Genomic DNA, 17549 nt, shown 5'->3' with positions numbered 1-17549 from the left:
AGGTATTATGGGTAGCGGCATGTTACTGTGTGTGTAAGAAGACACTTTGGGGGCATGAATCCGTGGGGGTGGGCATCTTTGAAGGATAATACTACGTGCAGTGGCATTGTGGGGACTTCATACCGTGTAGAGGTCATAGAGGGGTATTACTATGTGTGGTAACACTAATCGTCCTCCCGGGGGGCACCATGTTTGTGTCCGCTCATCTAACGGCCCGGATGGGTTAGGGATGAGGCTTTCCTGTCCATCAGAGTTGGTAGGCATGAAGTAGGGATTGGTGACAGCAGAGAACCCCTCTACAGACACTTCTGAGATGGCCAAGTCTTCGGTTCCCCTCAGTATTCGGCCTCCATGTTGCCGCTTTGTTTTCTCTTCTGTATTTTTTTGCCTTCAGTATAAAGCTGTGCTTATGAGCGTCTCTGATCTCTTCCGAGTCCACCTTGTGGCTTCTTCTGCCGTTGGGTTGACTACCGCGCTGTCATTTCTTTGGAGATAGGAAGCTTTTCTTGCTATAATTTGTTAATAAATCTTCGGGGCCGGTGGTTGCCATAGAAACAGATAACGGGTTTAATAGTAAATTCATGCAGATCCGCCGTTCAGCACAACATGGAAATGTTAGATTTCATACACAAGAATTAGTATGCGGGACCAAAGCCATGACAATGTGTCACAGACTCACTCGCTACTCGCATTCTTAAAGGTAAAACAATTAAAGGGATTTTAGTTTTATTTTTCATGGCAGATGTGGTCTTGTGACTGCTAGCCATGGATCCTCAGACAGTGTCTCATTATTTTAGGGTATGGACCCTTAAAAGTGCCAAGAAGGGTGATAAATGCGACTCTTGCTAATCCCACAGCACCTCTACAGGCTAAACAGAGAATTACAGGGCATACATTGAAATCAATGGCTATAGTTGCGTTTGGTCCTCCGATCTCAACTGGAAATCACTGTAAAATGGACACCCCCTCTAAAGCCAGTTAATTATATAAGAATAATGAGGAAGAGATATAGAAAGCCCCCCGGGACCTCCTTGGTTAGGGAAGCTTTGAGTGCCTCCACTTCGAAGCCGGTGTTAACATCTACTTGGATTGCCGGGGATGTTTTGTTTCTTTTTTAATTCTTAGATAAAAAGCGAAATGTCAGCGTTCTAATGGAACACGCGGCACATGATGCTCCCTTTCTACAGCAAATGTCACCTGTCAGGGGTCAGCCAATTATTTTGTGCCACCAGAAAGAAGCACAATGTGAGAGCGGTGTAAATCGGTCTCCAGTGTGCGGCAAAGAATATAGGATCAAACTCATAAAAAAAAGGAAAAGGAAAGACTGACTAAGACAGAATAACAAAAAGTGAAGAAATAAGGAAGAAATGCAAAGACACAGTAGACGACAGCTGTAAGCCCCTCCCCAATGTACATAATGCACAGTGATATATGACGTTGTACTATACTAGTTATATTCTTGTACATAGGAGCAGTATTATAGTAGTTATATTCTTGTACATAGGGGGCAGTATTATAGTAGTTATATTCTTGTACATAGGAGCAGTATTATAGTAGTTATATTCTTGTACATAGGGGCAGTATTATAGTAGTTATATTCCTGTACATAGGGGCAGTACTATAGTTGTTATATTCTTGTACATAGGAGCAGTATTATAGTAGTTATATTCTTGTACATAGAGGCAGTATTATAGTAGTTATATTCTTATACATAGGAGCAGTATTATAGTAGTTATATTCTTGTATATAGGAGCAGTATTATAGTAGTTATAGTCTTGTACATACGGGCAGTATTATAGTAGTTATATTCTTGTACATAGGAACAGTATTATAGTAGTTATATTCTTGTATATAGGAGCAGTATTATAGTAGTTATATTCTTGTATATAGGAGCAGTATTATAGTAGTTATAGTCTTGTACATAGGAGCAGTATTATAGTAGTTATATTCTTGTATATAGGAGCAGTATTATAGTAGTTATATTCTTGTACATAGGAGCAGTATTATAGTAGTTATAGTCTTGTACATAGGAGCAGTATTATAGTAGTTATATTCTTGTACATAGGGGGCAGTATTATAGTAGTTATATTCTTGTACATAGGGGCAGTATTATAGTAGTTATATTCTCGTACATAGTAACAGTATTATAGTAGTTATATTCTTGTACATAGGGGGCAGTATTATAGTAGTTATATTCTTGTACATAGGAGCAGTATTATAGTAGTTATATACTTGTACATAGGGGCAGTATTATAGTAGTTATATTCTTGTACATAGGAGCAGTATTATAGTAGTTACATTCTTGTACATAGGAGCAGTATTATACTAGTTATATTCTTGTACATAGGAGCAGTATTATAGTAGTTATATACTTGTACATAGGGGCAGTATTATAGTAGTTATATTCTTGTACATAGGGGCAGTCTTATAGTAGTTATATTCTTGTACATAGGGGGCAGTATTATAGTAGTTATATTCTTGTACATAAAAGGCAGTATTATAGAGTAATATTCTTGTACATAGGGGCAGTATATACAGTCATATGAAAAAGTTTGGGCACCCCTATTAATCTTAAGCTTAATGATTTATAAAAAAATTTTTTTTGCAACAGCTATTTCAGTTTCATATATCTAATAACTGTTGGACACAGTAATGTTTCTGCCTTGAAATGAGGTTTATTGTGCTAACAGAAAATGTGCAATCTGCATTCAAACAAAATTTGACAGGTGCATAAGTATAGGCACCCTTATCATTTTCTTGTTTTAAATACTCCTACCTACTTTTTACTGACTTACTAAAGCACTTTTTTTGGTTTTGTATCCTCATTGAGCTTTGAACTTCATAGCCAGGTGTATGCAATCATGAGAAAAGCTACTTAAAGTGGCCACTTGCAAGTTGTTCTCCTGTTTGAATCTCCTCTGAAGAGTGGCATCAAGGGCTCCTCAAAACAACTGTCACATGATCTGAAAACAAAGATTATACAACATAGTTGTTCAGGGGAAGGATACAAAAAGCTGTCTCAGATGTTTAACCTGTCAATTTCCACTGTGAGGAACATAGTAAGGAAATGGAAGAACACAGGTACAGTTCTTGTTAAGGCCAGAAGTGGCAGGCCAAGAAAAACATCAGAAAGGCAGAGAAGAAGAATGGTGAGATCAGTCAAGGACAATCCTCAGACCATCTCCAGAGAGCTGCAGCATCAACTTGCTGCAGATGGTGTCACTGTGCATCGGTCAACTATACAACGCACTTTGCACAAGGAGAAGCTGTATGGGAGAGTGATGCGAGAGAAGCCGTTTCTGCAAGCACGCCACAAACAGAGTCGGCTGAGGTATGCAAAAGCACATTTGGAGAAGCCAATTTCTTTTTGGAAGAAGGTCCTGTGGACTGATGAAACCAAGATTGAGTTGTTGGTAATACAAAAAGGCGTTATGCATGGCGGCAAAAAAACACAGTGCGTTGTATAGTTGACAGATGCACAGTGACACCATCTGCAGCAAGTTGATGCTGCAGCTCTCTGGAGGTGGTCTGAGGATTGTCCATGACTGATCTCACCATTCTTCTTCTCTGCCTTTCTGATGTTTTTCTTGGCCTGCCACTTCTGGCCTTAACAAGAACTGTACCTGTGTTCTTCCATTTCCTTACTATGTTCCTCACAGTGGAAATTGATAGGTTAAATCTCTGAGACAGCTTTTTGTATCCTTCCCCTGAACAACTATGTTGAATAATCTTTGTTTTCAGATCATTTGACAGTTGTTTTGAGGAGCCCATGATGCCACTCGTCAGAGGAGATTCAAACAGGAGAACAACTTGCAAGTGGCCACTTTAAGTAGCTTTTCTCATGATTGCATACACCTGGCTATGAAGCTCAAAGCTCAATGAGGTTATAAAACCAAAAAAAGTGCTTTAGTAAAGTCAGTAAAAAGTAGGTAGGAGTATTTAAAACAAGAAAATGATAAGGGTGCCCATACTTATGCACCTGTCAAATTTTGTTTGAATGCAGATTGCACATTTTCTGTTAGTACAATAAACCTCATTTCAAGGCAGAAACATTACTGTGTCCAACAGTTATTAGATATATGAAACTGAAATAGCTGTTGCAAAAAAAACAATTTTTATAAAACATTAAGCTTAAGATTAATAGGGGTGCCCAAACTTTTTCATATGACTGTAGTAGTTATATTCTTCTACATAGGAGCAGTATTATCGTAGTTATATTCTTGTACATAGGGGCAGTATTATAGTACTTATATTCTTATACATAGGGGCAGTATTATAGTAGTTATATTCTTATACATAGGGGCAGTATTATAGTAGTTATATTCTTGTACATAGGAGCAGTATTATAGTAGTTATATTCTTGTACATAGGAGGCAGTATTATAGTAGTTATATTCTTGTACATTGGGGCAGTATTATAGTAGTTATATTCTTATACATAGGGGCAGTATTATAGTAGTTATATTCTTATACATAGGGGCAGTATTATAGTAGTTATATTCTTGTACATAGGAGCAGTATTATAGTAGTTATATTCTTGTACATAGGAGGCAGTATTATAGTAGTTATATTCTTGTACATTGGGGCAGTATTATAGTAGTTATATTCTTGTACATAGGAGCAGTATTATAGTAGTTATATTCTTGTACATAGGAGCACTATTATAGTAGTTATATTCTTATACATAGAGGCAGTATTATAGTAGTTATATTCTTGTACATAGGGGCAGTATTATACTAGTTATATTCTTGTACATGGGGCAGTATTATAGCAGTTATATTCTTGTACATAGGAGCAGTATTATAGTAGTTATATTCTTATACATAGAGGCAGTATTATAGTAGTTATATTCTTGTACATAGGGGCAGTATTATAGTAGTTATATTCTTGTACATAGGAGCACTATTATAGTAGTTATATTCTTATACATAGGGGCAGTATTATAGTAGTTATATTCTTGTACATAGGAGGCAGTATTATAGTAGTTATATTCCTGTACATAGGGGCAGTATTATAGTAGTTATATTATTGTACATAGGAGCAGTATTATAGTAGTTATATTCTTGTACATAGGGGCAGTATTATAGTAGAAATATTCTTGTACATAGGGGCAGTATTATAGTAGTTATAGTCTTGTACATAGGAGTAGCATAGTAGTTATATTCTTGTACATAGGGGGCAGTATTATAGTAGTTATAGTCTTGTACATAGGAGTAGTATAGTAGTTATATTCTTGTACATAGGGACAGTATTATAGTAGTTATATTCTTGTATATAGGAGCAGTATTATAGCAGTTATATTCTTGTATATAGGAGCAGTATTATAGTAGTTATATTCTTGTACATAGGGGCAGTATTATAGTCGTTATATTCTTGTACATAGGGGCAGTATTCTAGTAGTTATATTCTTGTACATAGGGGGCAGTATTATAGTAGTTATATTCTTGTACATAGCGGCAATATTATAGTAGCTATATTCTTGTACATACGAGCAGTATTATAGTAGTTATATTCTTGTACATAGGGGCAGTATTATAGTAGTTATATTCCTGTACATAGGAGCAGTATTATAGTAGTTATATTATTGTACATAGGATCAGTATTATAGTAGTTATATTCTTGTACATAGGGGCAGTATTATAGTAGTTATATTCTTGTACATAGGGGCAGTATTATAGTAGTTATATTCTTGTACATAGGGGCAGTATTATAGTAGTTATATTCTTGTACATAGGGGCAGTATTATAGTAGTTATAGTCTTGTACATAGGGGCAGTATTATAGTAGTTATATTCTTGTACATAGGGGCAGTATTATAGTAGTTGTATTCTTATGTATAGGAATACATATTATAGTAGTAAAATGAGGGTGTATCAGGGCCTGATATTTTGTCGGTCATGGTAATAATCCCCTTGCTGTAGTGTCGGGCCTGGTCGCCGCAGTCTTGTAGTTTATGGCTGCTGTGCGCCGTTCGTTAATAGGGTGCTAATTGTGATGGTGTTTTTAGTGTTGAGCGTAATGCTCAGTGTGAAATGAGTTGACACCGTCCCCGGGGCTGGCGACGCGGTTCGGGTAATGGCTGTAACTACTGGTTGCGCTCCTGTGTACGGACGCAGCGCCTGCCACTGTGTGCAAACACTCTCCAGGAGGATATGGAAGCAATCACGCTTCTTCGGTTACAAATCACGCCCTGCTCCAGGCTGTCGGGCTCCCTGTTTAATCAGACGTAAAACAAACGCTTGTTGAGGCTGAGGCTTGTAAACATGGAGTAATTACAAAACTGTAACGACAATTAGAGATCTATCTAAATATAGGACTCCGCAATCCCTGCCCTGATATTACTCCCATGTTGGGATAATTACTGCTAATTAAGCTGGGAACTCATTAAGCTAAACGATCTCATTTATACCGACAAATAAAAATGGCTTCTAGTTCATTTTCAGAGAGGGGTTTGTTTTTTTCCCTCCACTTTGTCTGACTGATCCATCGAGTCTTTGCTGGGGAATATAGATAGCGATCGGCTCGGCTGGGAAAATCTCATTCACCGTCTCGAAAGTGTTTACATGGATCTTTCGGTCTTAATGTTCTCATTGAATGAGCTGCTCGCAATCCCCCGCGCTGAGAGTCGGGTCTCCGTACGATTACCGCCACTTTATCTACCGCCTCAACAGTTCAATGGAAGCAAGCCGAAGGTTAATAACCTAAAAAAGAGGCGCCAACTGGCAGGAATCAGACTGAAAAATTGGGAGTTCAGGGCAAAGGTGCTCGCCGAATCAGTGTCCTGTCGCTAGGTCAAAAATGGCCAATTTTTACTCTCAATTCATTCCCGCCGCTTCCATAAGTATTATGTTTATTGGTTGTTTAAGAATCCTCCATTCAATTCCAGCAAAGGCGTAAACAGAGTCCTATGGGCCCTGCCTCAAAATTCACACCTGGGCCCCCACCAGCATGTTGGTCAGATGGACGTCTACATAGGAATCATACAGTTAAATAACAAATTCACCATATTGTTACTGAACAAGTCTGATATACTAAAACGAATACACCAATAAACCACAGAAAGGGGATAAATACCCCCACACCATGACCATGTATTATCATGTCAGTGTCTGAGCATAACCACCTGGTACTGAACAAAACCCACTATTCCAAGATTAATATACTGATAATACCACATACAAAAACCGCCACACCAGGACCAGTCCACGTATTACCACCACATAGTGACCAGATAATAAACACATACAAGGAACAAATACCACCACATAGTGACCGAATATAATCTCCATCCTGTTACTGAACAAAATCCAGAATGATTATACAGTGGGGGAAATAAGTATTGGATCCCTTTCTGATTTTATAAGTTTGGCCGCTGACAAAGACATGAACAGTCTATAATTGTAAGGGTAGGTTAATTTTAACATTGAAAGATAGAATATCAAAAATAAAATCCAGAAAATCACATTGTATTTGTATATTGTTTTTATTATGTATACCCCTCCTCACTTGTAAAGCGCCATGGAATAAATGGCGCTATAACAATAAATAATAATAATAATAATTGTATAAATTATATAAATTTATTTGCATTTTGCAGAGAGAAATAAGAATTGATGCCTCTGGCAAACAAGACTTTATATGTTGGCAAGCACAACAGTCCCTCCATAAGTTTTCAATGGGATTAAGGTCTGGAGACTGGCTAGGCCACTCCATGACCTTAATGTGCTTCTTTTTGAGCCACTCCTTTGTTGCCTAGGCTGTATGTTTTGGGTTATTGTCTTGCTATCGCCGTGCAGCGAGCTATCGCAGTGCAAGGAGCTATCACAGTGTAGGGAGCTATCGCGGTGCAGGGAGCTATTACGGTGCAGGGAGCTATTACGGTGCAGGGAGCTATCGTGGTGCAGGGAGCTATGGCGGTGCAGGGAGCTATCGTGGTGCAAGGAACTATCGCGGTGCAGGGAGCTATTGCAGTGCAGGGAGCTATTGCAGTGCAGGGAGCTATCACGGTGCAGGGAGCTATTGCAGTGCAGGGAGCTATTGCGGTGCAGGGAGCTATTGCGGTGCAGGGAGCTATTGCGGTGCAGGGAGCTATTATGGTGCAGGGAGTTATTATTGTGCAGGGAACTGTTACGGTGCAGGGAGCTATTATGGTGCAGGGAACTATCGCGGTGCAGGGAGCTATCGCGGTGCAGGGAGCTATTGCGGTACAGGGAGCTATTGTGGTACAGGGAGCTATTGCGGTGCAGGGAGCTAGCGCGGTGCAGGGAGCTATCACGGTGCAGGGAGCTATTGCAGTGCAGGGAGCTATTGCGGTGCAGGGAGCTATTGTGGTGCAGGGAGCTATTGCGGTGCAGGGAGCTATTGCGGTGCAGGGAGCTATTATGGTGCAGGGAGTTATTATGGTGCAGGGAACTGTTACGGTGCAGGGAGCTATTATGGTGCAGGAAACTATCGCGGTGCAGGGAGCTATCGCGGTGCAGGGAGCTATTGCGGTACAGGGAGCTATTGCGGTACAGGGAGCTGTCACGGTGCAGGGAGCTATCGAGGTGCAGGGAGCTATTGCGGTGCAGGGAGCTATTGCGGTGCAGGGAGCTATTGCGGTGCAGGGAGCTATTATGGTGCAGGGAGCTATTACGGTGCAGGGAACTATTACGGTGCAGGGAACTATTACGGTGCAGGGAACTATTATGGTGCAGGGAGCTATTATGGTGCAGGGAGCTATCGCGGTGCAGGGAGCTGCTGTCTCTTCAGGCTGCAATACTTTTCAACTGTTGCATTCTGATAACGCACAAGCTGGAAAAGTAGTTGACGTCGGCAAACCCCCTTCCTCCACGGTCATGGTTGCACCCTCTGATTGTTACGCCTGTGTTTTCATGGTCATTCCCCAAGGGGGCGGAGCTCACACTGCAATTATGCTAAACAGCCTAAAGACACGCCCCCAAGCACTAAATAAAAAGGCTCATATCTCTGGAGCCAAATGGGGGATTAAAAAAAAGGAAAAGTAGAACACTCAGGAGGACAGTAGGAATAAAAGAAAAGCAAAAACTGACTACATTTGACCAAGTGACAGGTCCCCTTTAAGTTTCTTGACAAATTGTCCATCAACTTAATAAAGTGTAGCCTGACATGGGGTCCTCAGTGTTATATACGTGATTTCACAATGCCCCCCTAGATGGTGCCTGACTGACGTGCTCTCGGTCAGCAGACTATAGATTATTATGCCTATGGATTCTCATGTCAGGACCTAATTGACGTATAGACGCGTTTCATACTTAACTTTTCCCATAAGCTTTCAATCAACCTTAATCGATGTTTTACATTTGCAGCTATCGATGCATCTAAAAATAAAATGAAGAAACTTTACTAAGTGCCATTCGAGGATCATCTTACCGTGAAAAATCTCCCAATTACACAGAGGGTGCATTCAATGACCAATATGAATAGGGCAAAATTCAGGACCATTAGGCCCCGCCCCTAGAAAAATAAAAAAAGGGTCCACTTTAGGGGTATGGTTTTGCCAACCCTGTCCTTTTTACGGTCTAATTTGAGGGACTGCTCTAGCACACTGTTAGCAATAGAGATGAACGAAATATGAAAAATTTGGATTGAATTGATTCACCATAAAAGAAAAGTGCGCCAAAAAGACATTTATTATACTCTGAGGCCTCTCAAGACTCCAACGAATAATAACCAGGGGGTCAAAAAAGAGGTAAAAAATGAAAAAAAAAATTATATATTCTTAGGTTCTCCCCTTGCCTGTTGCCTCCGCAGGTACTGGCCCGATCTTTTTCTCTTCAGTTTGGAGGATCTTCCAGCATCCAGTCTTTTAGGCCTCATGTGGCACTGACTAAGATGCAAAGACTGTAAGATCTAATGATTGAAGGCCAGAAAATTTGAAGTGAAGATTGAAAAATTAGGCCAGTACCTGCGGCGGCAGGAGAGGTGATGGGCGGCCTTAGGAATAAGCGAGTATAACTGTTTATTATTTTTTTAACTCCTTTCCGACCGTCAAAAGAATTCAGCAAAATGGCAGCCGGTCAGTGTTTGTATCCACCCCCACAATTTAAAAAAAAAAAGATTATATTCTTAGGTTCGCCCCTTACCTGTTGCCTCCGCAGGTACTGGCCCGATCTTTTGCTCTTCGGTTTGGAGGATCTTCCGGCTTCCAGTCTTTTAGGCCTCGTGTGGCACTGACTAAGATGCAAAGGCTGGAAGATCTAAAGACTGGAGGCCAGAAAATCCGAAGTGAAGAATGAAAAATTAGGCCAGTACCTGCGGCGGCAGGAGAGGTGATGGGCGGCCTTAGGAGTAGGCGAGTATAACTGTTTATTATTTTTTTAACTCCTTTCCGACCATCAAAAGAATTCAGCAAAATGGCAGCCTGTCAGCGTTTGTATCCCCCCAAAAATGAAAAAAAAACACACAACAAAAAACTACCCCTCAAAAATTTTTAAAAAAATGCATCAATACATTCAAAATCAGGAGTAGGAACAGTAAAGTCATCAGTCACATCTTTCCACTTTCTCAACAGGTGTTGGCGTAGTCATCAACTGAGAGCGAACAGCTAGGGGAGGCAGAAGCTCCGCTCGGCCTCGAAAGCTGATCTTCATGACGTAAGTAAAAACGTATGGAAGGAAGAACATTGCCCATATGGAGGAGCCATGATGACCAGGAACAAATGCCGGCACGGCATTAACACGGAGAGAACATGGAATGACTTCTTGGACATAAAATGTTAGTTGTCTACTGACCTTAACCCAATACGATATATGGATGTCACAGACAGAAGGGGGTCTGCTAGTTATATCCCCTCAAAACACTATGGTGGTACCCAGCACAGCAATATATTGGTCATATATCTTAAGGAAGTTGGGCCCTTACACCAGCAAACTTTGGTCACTTTTTCATAATTTTAGCCCAAATAATACCACCACATAGCGCAAAACCATTAATGTCACATACAACCGACATGATAATTCACAAAAGTGGCCAAAAATTATGCAGCTACTAAATAATACTGTCTTAAACAGCCAATAAAATACTATCATGGGGTGCCCACATAATACTGCAATTCAGTTTACAAATAATACTGCCATATAGTACAAAGTCAATCATGTCATTTACAACCGACATGATCCGAAATTATATTTCCAGGTTTTATGGAACAAAGTGCATTGAAGTATTGTTTTTTTTTTTTTAAAGATACAGTAAATTATATTTCATCATTTAAGGACAAATAATTCTGCTGTATGATGCAAATCCAATATACAACCAACATGATAATGCAAAACGGTGACCAAAAATTATGCATCATGCAATAAATGATTTTTCATCACTTTAGCACAAATAATACAAGTATGATAATGCACAAAAGAGCCCCAAAATTAAATAATACCATCTTAAGCAGCCAACATAATACTGCCGTAGGACACCCACATCATGCTGCAGTTCCAGTTACAAATATCACCGCCATATAGCGCAAAATCAATAATATTACATATGACCGACATGAAACCAAATTATTTTTTAGAATGTTAGCCCAAATAATACCGCCATATAGTGAAAGATTATTAATGTTATATATGAACTAAAATGATACTAAAATATTTTTGTTGGCTTTTATGGAACAAACTGCTAAATTATGGCATTTTATTAAGACACACTAAATATGTTTCATCATGTAGGCCAAATAATACCACCATATAATGCAAATCCAATAATGTCATATACAACTGATACAGTAATGCACAAAAGAGCCCCTAAACTATGCAGCAACCAAATAAACTTTTAACCAGTCAACTGCAAGGTGCCCATATAATACTGCATACACCGCCATATAGCGCAAAGTCAATACTATCATATAGGACCTGGTTTATATGGAAGAAAGTGACGGACTACGGCATTTTTTTTTAAGATACACTAATTATTTCACATAATACCGCCATATAGTGCAAATATAATAATGCCTTAAACGACCAAGATGATACTATATATCTACTATATAATTGTCTAAGGGTCACTTCCGTCTGGTCTGTCTGTCTGTCACGAATATTCATTGGTCGCGGCCTCGGTCTGTCATGGAATTCCGCGTCGCTGATTGGTCTCGCTAGCTGCCTGTCATGGCTGCCGCGACCAATCAGCGACGGCCACAGTCCAATTAGTCCCTCCCTACTCCCCAGCAGTCAGTGCCCGGCGTCCGCTCCATACTCTCCGCAGTCACCGCTCACACAGGGTTAATGCCAGCGGTAACGGACCGCGTTATGCCGTGGGTAACTCACTCCGTTACTGCCGCTATTAACCCTGTGTGACCAAGTTTTTACTATTGATGCTGCCTATGCAGCGTCAATAGTAAAAACATCTAATGTTAAAAATAATTAAAAAAATAAAAAATCATTATATACTCACCTTTCCGGCTACTCGCAACGCTCCGGTGGCAAGGATGGTCTGAGAGAAGGACCTGCCATGACGTCACGGTCATGTGACCGCGACGTCATCACAGGTCCTGCGTGAGAAGGAGGTGACAGAACTACAAGGGGCCCTCGGAAGGTGAGTATATGTTTATTTTTTATCCTGTGACATACGTGGCTGGGCAAAATACTACATAGCTGGGCAATATACTACGTGGCTGGGCAATATGCTACGTGGCTGGGCAATATACTATGTGGACATGCATATTCTAGAATACCCGATGCGTTAGAATCGGGCAACCATCTAGTACTGTATATAAAATCACAGTCATCAAAGCAAAAGGTGGCTGCTTTGAAAAACCTAGAATATACGACATAATTTCAGTTTCACACTTTTTTTGTTAAGTATATAATTCCACATGTGTTATTTCATAGTTTTGATGACTTCAGTGTGAATGTACAATTTTCATAGTCATGAAAATACAGAAAACTCTTTAAATGAGAAGGTGTGTCCAAACTTTTGGTCTGTACTGTACAACGAACAGGATTCTAACATAATTTTTGTGGCTTCTATAGAACAAAGTGCTGAATGTCATTTTAAATTATGCAATTTTTTTAAAAGATACACTACTTATTTGTCATTACTTTCGTCTAATACCGCCATATGGTGCAAATTCAATAATGTCATATACAACTGACGTGATACTGTGCCTAAAAATTGTAATAAATAATACTCTCTTCAACAGCCACCAAAAGTCTTGCATTCAGTTCACAATTAATTAATACCGCCATATGGTGTCAATAATAACACCAATAATGTCATGTACAACCGATAAGATAATGCAAAAAGTAGCCCCTAAATTGTACAGCAAACAAATAATACTTGCTTAAACAGCCAACACAATACTGCTGTACGGTGCCCACAGAGTACTGCAATTCGGTTCATAAATAATACCGCCATATAGTGCAAATTTAATAAATGTCGTATACAACCGATGGTAAAGCACAAAAAGTCCCAAAATTATGCAGCAGCACAATACTGCCGTGTGGTGTCCACATCGTACTGCAATTAGGTTCATAAATAATTCCGCCATATAGTGAAAATTTAATAAATGTCATATACAACCGATGGTAAAGCGGAAAAAGCCTCCAAATTATGCAGCAGCACAATACTGCCGTGCGGTGCCCACATAGTACAGCAATTCGGTTCATAAATAATGCCGCCATAGAGTGCAAATTTAATAAATGTCATATACAACCGATGGTAAAGCACAAAAAGCCTCCAAATCATGCAGCAACACATAGTAGCAATTCGGTTCACGAATAATACCGCCATATAGTGCCAATTAAAACTGAAAATGTTGAATGGTAAAAAAAAATAAATAGTTTTTTTATTATTTTATTTCGAATCAGACAATACAGAACATCTGATAATCTGGTCTGACCCAATCCGGATTACAGGAATTTGACTCTAGTAATAACACTGTTTCCAGAGGCGTTTTCACAAGTGCAGGCAGCGAGATGTGTGCCGTCGGCTCGCTGCCAAGAGATTTGTCTGGATTTAATCTGGCTGCTTCCGATACGTAGATCACATTTTCCACATAGAGCGAGGAATAATCCCCGTAGCTTCATCGTGGGTTAAATGCCACAGTCGAACGTATCCCCCTCCCCGCCACCAGCCCCCCCGACCACCCCTCATCTGCTCTCAATCCTGAATCTCCTGGACTGCCCTCTTCTATCAGTCACCGGCTTGCCTCCGCCGCCCGGCTAAATGCCTCGTTTATGAAGTGGCACATTGAGCCAAGATGTAGTGGCAGCAGCGGGAACAGTGGTCGGAGTCAGCCGCCGCTGAGCTGTTTGCTTTGGATCGCGCTCTGAGAGTCCCTTTGTCGCACAAGCTGCAGATGGCTTTTTCATTCCCGGGGTCTGTTTCACTAGCGGCAGCGCGCCGCATTCAAGCGCCTCTTAAGGTTCAGCCGTCCTGCTGAGACTGACAAGGTTAACCTGGTTTGGCTGTAATCTGTCTAACTGGCTCCAAGAGCAGAGATCAAACGAAGCCATTACGCGGCGAGTCCGGGGCGGAACGGGAAGACACTCCGGTCCGGGCTACCAAATTTATTATATTAAAAAAGGTCTATACTTTTTTGGGGGGGAAAAAAGAAAAAATGACTACACTTTAGTCCCAACTCCCGACCCCAAATACTACTGAAAATACTCATCTTATTACTTTTTTCGTCCCGGTACGCCGTCAATTTTCAAGGACCATAAATAGTTTCCATAAATCGGAAAAAGTCTCAGCAATTTGAGAACAGTTTAGGCTTTATTACGCCAGGTGGGATGCCCAGTTACTACACGTTGGTCTCGACCCCAGATCCTAATGAAAATGGCCATTTTGGAGGAGGACATTTTTTTCTCCAATTTTTGGCCCGGTACGCCGTCAATTTGCAAGAACTGTTTCCGGAAAAACTGAAAAGTCTCAGTTAATTCAGGACTGTTGATTTATATTTGGCTTTATTATGCCAGGTTGGATGCACAATTACTAGTCCCGACCCCAAATCCTACAAAAAAATAAAAAAATTTGAGTGGGTTTGCATAAATCTTGCACCTTTTTTTGGCCCGGTACTCCACAAATTTGCAGGGACTGTTTCCATAAATTGGAAAAAGTCTCAGCGAATTGGGAATAGTTGATTTATTCGGTTTTATTACGCCAGGTTTGATGCCCAGTTACTATACGATAGTCCCGACCCCAAATGCTACAGTAAATGGGCCATTCTTTCCTCCAATTTTTGGCTCGGTACACCGTCAATTTGCAAGAACTGTTTCCGGAAAAAAGGAAAAGTCTCAGTTAATTCAGGACAGTTGATTTATATTTGGCTTTATTACGCCAGGTTTGGATGCCCAGTTACTACACGTTAGTCCTGACCCCCAAATCCTGCAAAAAAACCAAAAAAACTAACAATTTTTGAGGGGGTTTGCATAAATTTTACACTGTTTTTGTCCCGGCACTACATAAATTTTCAAAGAAAATCAGAAAAAGTCTCAGCGAATTGGGAACAGTTGATTTGTCTTTATTCTGCCAGGTTGGATGCCCAGTTACTACACATTAGTCCCGACCCCCAAATCTTTCCGAAAGCTACCATTTTTGGGGAGGATTTACATAAATTCTGCCTCTTTTTTTGGCTCAGTACGCCATCCATTTGCAAGGACTGTTTCCGGAAAAATTAAAAAAGTCCCAGCAAGTTCGGGATAGTTTATTTGCCTTTATTATGCCAGGTTGGATGACCAGTTACTATACGTTAGTCCCGACCCCAAATCCTACCAAAAACGGACATTTTTGTTCCGGTACGTCGTCAATTAGCAAGAACAGTTTTGGGAAAAGTCTCAGCAAATTCAGGACAGTTGATATATACTTTGCTTTATTATGCCAGGTTGGATGCCTAGTTACTATACGTTAGTCCCGAACCCAAATCCTGCCAAAAAAACAACTAATTTTTAAGGGAGGTTGCTTAAATTTTGCCCCTTTTTGGCTCAGTACAACGGAAAAATGGAAAAAGTCCCAGCAAATTCGGAACTACTCCCCACATTTACGATATATGGTTCCCAAATAATGGTGCGATACAGTGTCCAAATAAAACTGCAAGGAGGACATGTTGAGTAAATACCTCTGCCCCATCATTAAAGTAGGAGCCTTAACATAGACTTGGACCCCAAATGTGGCATTGGGGGATGTAAGGTTCCAGCCCCCGGTCAGAGCCGGAGGTGCACTCAAAAACGAAACATCACGAGTGACTACACGCAGGGGTGTCACTATAGAGGGTGTAGGTGGCTCTTAGGGGGGCCCATATGAGAAGAGCAATATTATTAACAACCGGTGATAGTTGATAGAAATGTTGCATTTGGGCCACAACCTTTACAACCCGAGGACGACCGTTCTTGGGTTCACGCGGAATACAAAAAAATTTTGAGGGGTTTCCATAATTTGGAATTCATATCTCAGCAGACATGATGAAGTTCTCTTTTAACCTTCCCGAGAGGCCAATTTTCTTATTTTTTTTCGCCTCCTTCTTCCGAGAATCATAACTTTATTATTTTTCCGTCATTACAACGTACTTCTGCCATTGTTTTTTTTGCGGTTCGTTTTTACGCCATTCAGGCTCTCCAGGTCAGTACCGTTACCATGACCCCAAACTTGGTGGGGTCTTATTTTCTCATGCAGCGAGTTGTAGCTTTCACTGGTATCACGTGAAGGTAAAGTCGATGTTTCAATGACTTTTTATCTCATTTTTGGCAAATGTGGGAGAACCAAAAACAGCAATTTGTTTCTTTACGACATTCAAATAATTTTAGATTTTCATAGACCGGACGTTTGTTTATACGGCGGTGCCTAATATGATTATTTTTCAAGGACAGTCTTAATTTCAAAACCCCTAAGGGGAGGACTTAAAAAAAAAAATTGTAATAATAGCAAATAATAGAAATAATAAAAAAGTTTTTAAAACTATGAAACTATTTCAGTTATGCCAAACTGACCTTATAAACTAAGATCACAACCTTTTAGGGGATATAGCCCTTTAAAAATTACACCTCTAGAGGTCTAATCCCTGTCTCTGTTCTGTAGAAACTGAAGTTTAATCAGATATGCTAATTAGGGTGCTTGGCTCCTCATGGGCGGGGCAAAGCGACTCAGCGTATCATTCCATTCACTGGTTTTGTATAACCCCGCCTCCCTCACCAGTGCTGGCTTGCCTGAGCTTTTTGTGCAGACAGTGCTCATTCCAGGCAAGCCAGCTCTGCCAATCACCAGGGAGGGAGGCGGGGATATGTAAATCCAGCACCGCCCCCAGGGAGCGCCAAGCTGACTATTTCTGATTAAAACTTCAGTTTCTGCAAACGGAGACCATTAAAGGTGCAATTTCTGTCCCCTACAAGGCTGTGTGCTTAGTTTGTACAGTAATTTGAGCTGATAGACTCCGTTTACACTTTATTTTATATTTTTTAAAACTTTTTTAAATCACAGTTTTTCTTTTCTTTTTAGTTTGATCACTGCAATATTTCAGTATATATCGAATTGTAAGGATTACCGATGAGCCCCCTCCATACACACCCACCCAATGTTTTTATTTCCGTAGTCAGTATAGGGACGG

The 17549-nt window shown here is 40.3% G+C and overlaps 1 protein-coding gene and 1 long non-coding RNA gene across 2 annotated transcripts in view; one reads left to right on the top strand and one right to left on the bottom strand.

Annotated features, from left to right (window-relative positions):
* Positions 1–17549, bottom strand: part of BCL9 (BCL9 transcription coactivator) — a 176618-nt gene that overhangs the window by 96733 nt on the left and 62336 nt on the right. The window lies entirely within an intron of this gene.
* Positions 574–17549, top strand: part of LOC143815021 (uncharacterized) — a 38702-nt gene continuing 21726 nt past the window's right edge. Inside the window, exons 1-2 of the long non-coding RNA XR_013223669.1 lie at positions 574–700; positions 10530–10611. This is a non-coding gene — a long non-coding RNA (uncharacterized LOC143815021). The remainder of the gene's footprint in view (positions 701–10529; positions 10612–17549) is intronic.

Source organism: Ranitomeya variabilis, chromosome 3 (assembly GCF_051348905.1).
Source record: "Ranitomeya variabilis isolate aRanVar5 chromosome 3, aRanVar5.hap1, whole genome shotgun sequence".
Taxonomy (NCBI): domain Eukaryota; kingdom Metazoa; phylum Chordata; class Amphibia; order Anura; family Dendrobatidae; genus Ranitomeya; species Ranitomeya variabilis.
This window is presented reverse-complemented; position numbering and strand designations above follow the sequence as displayed.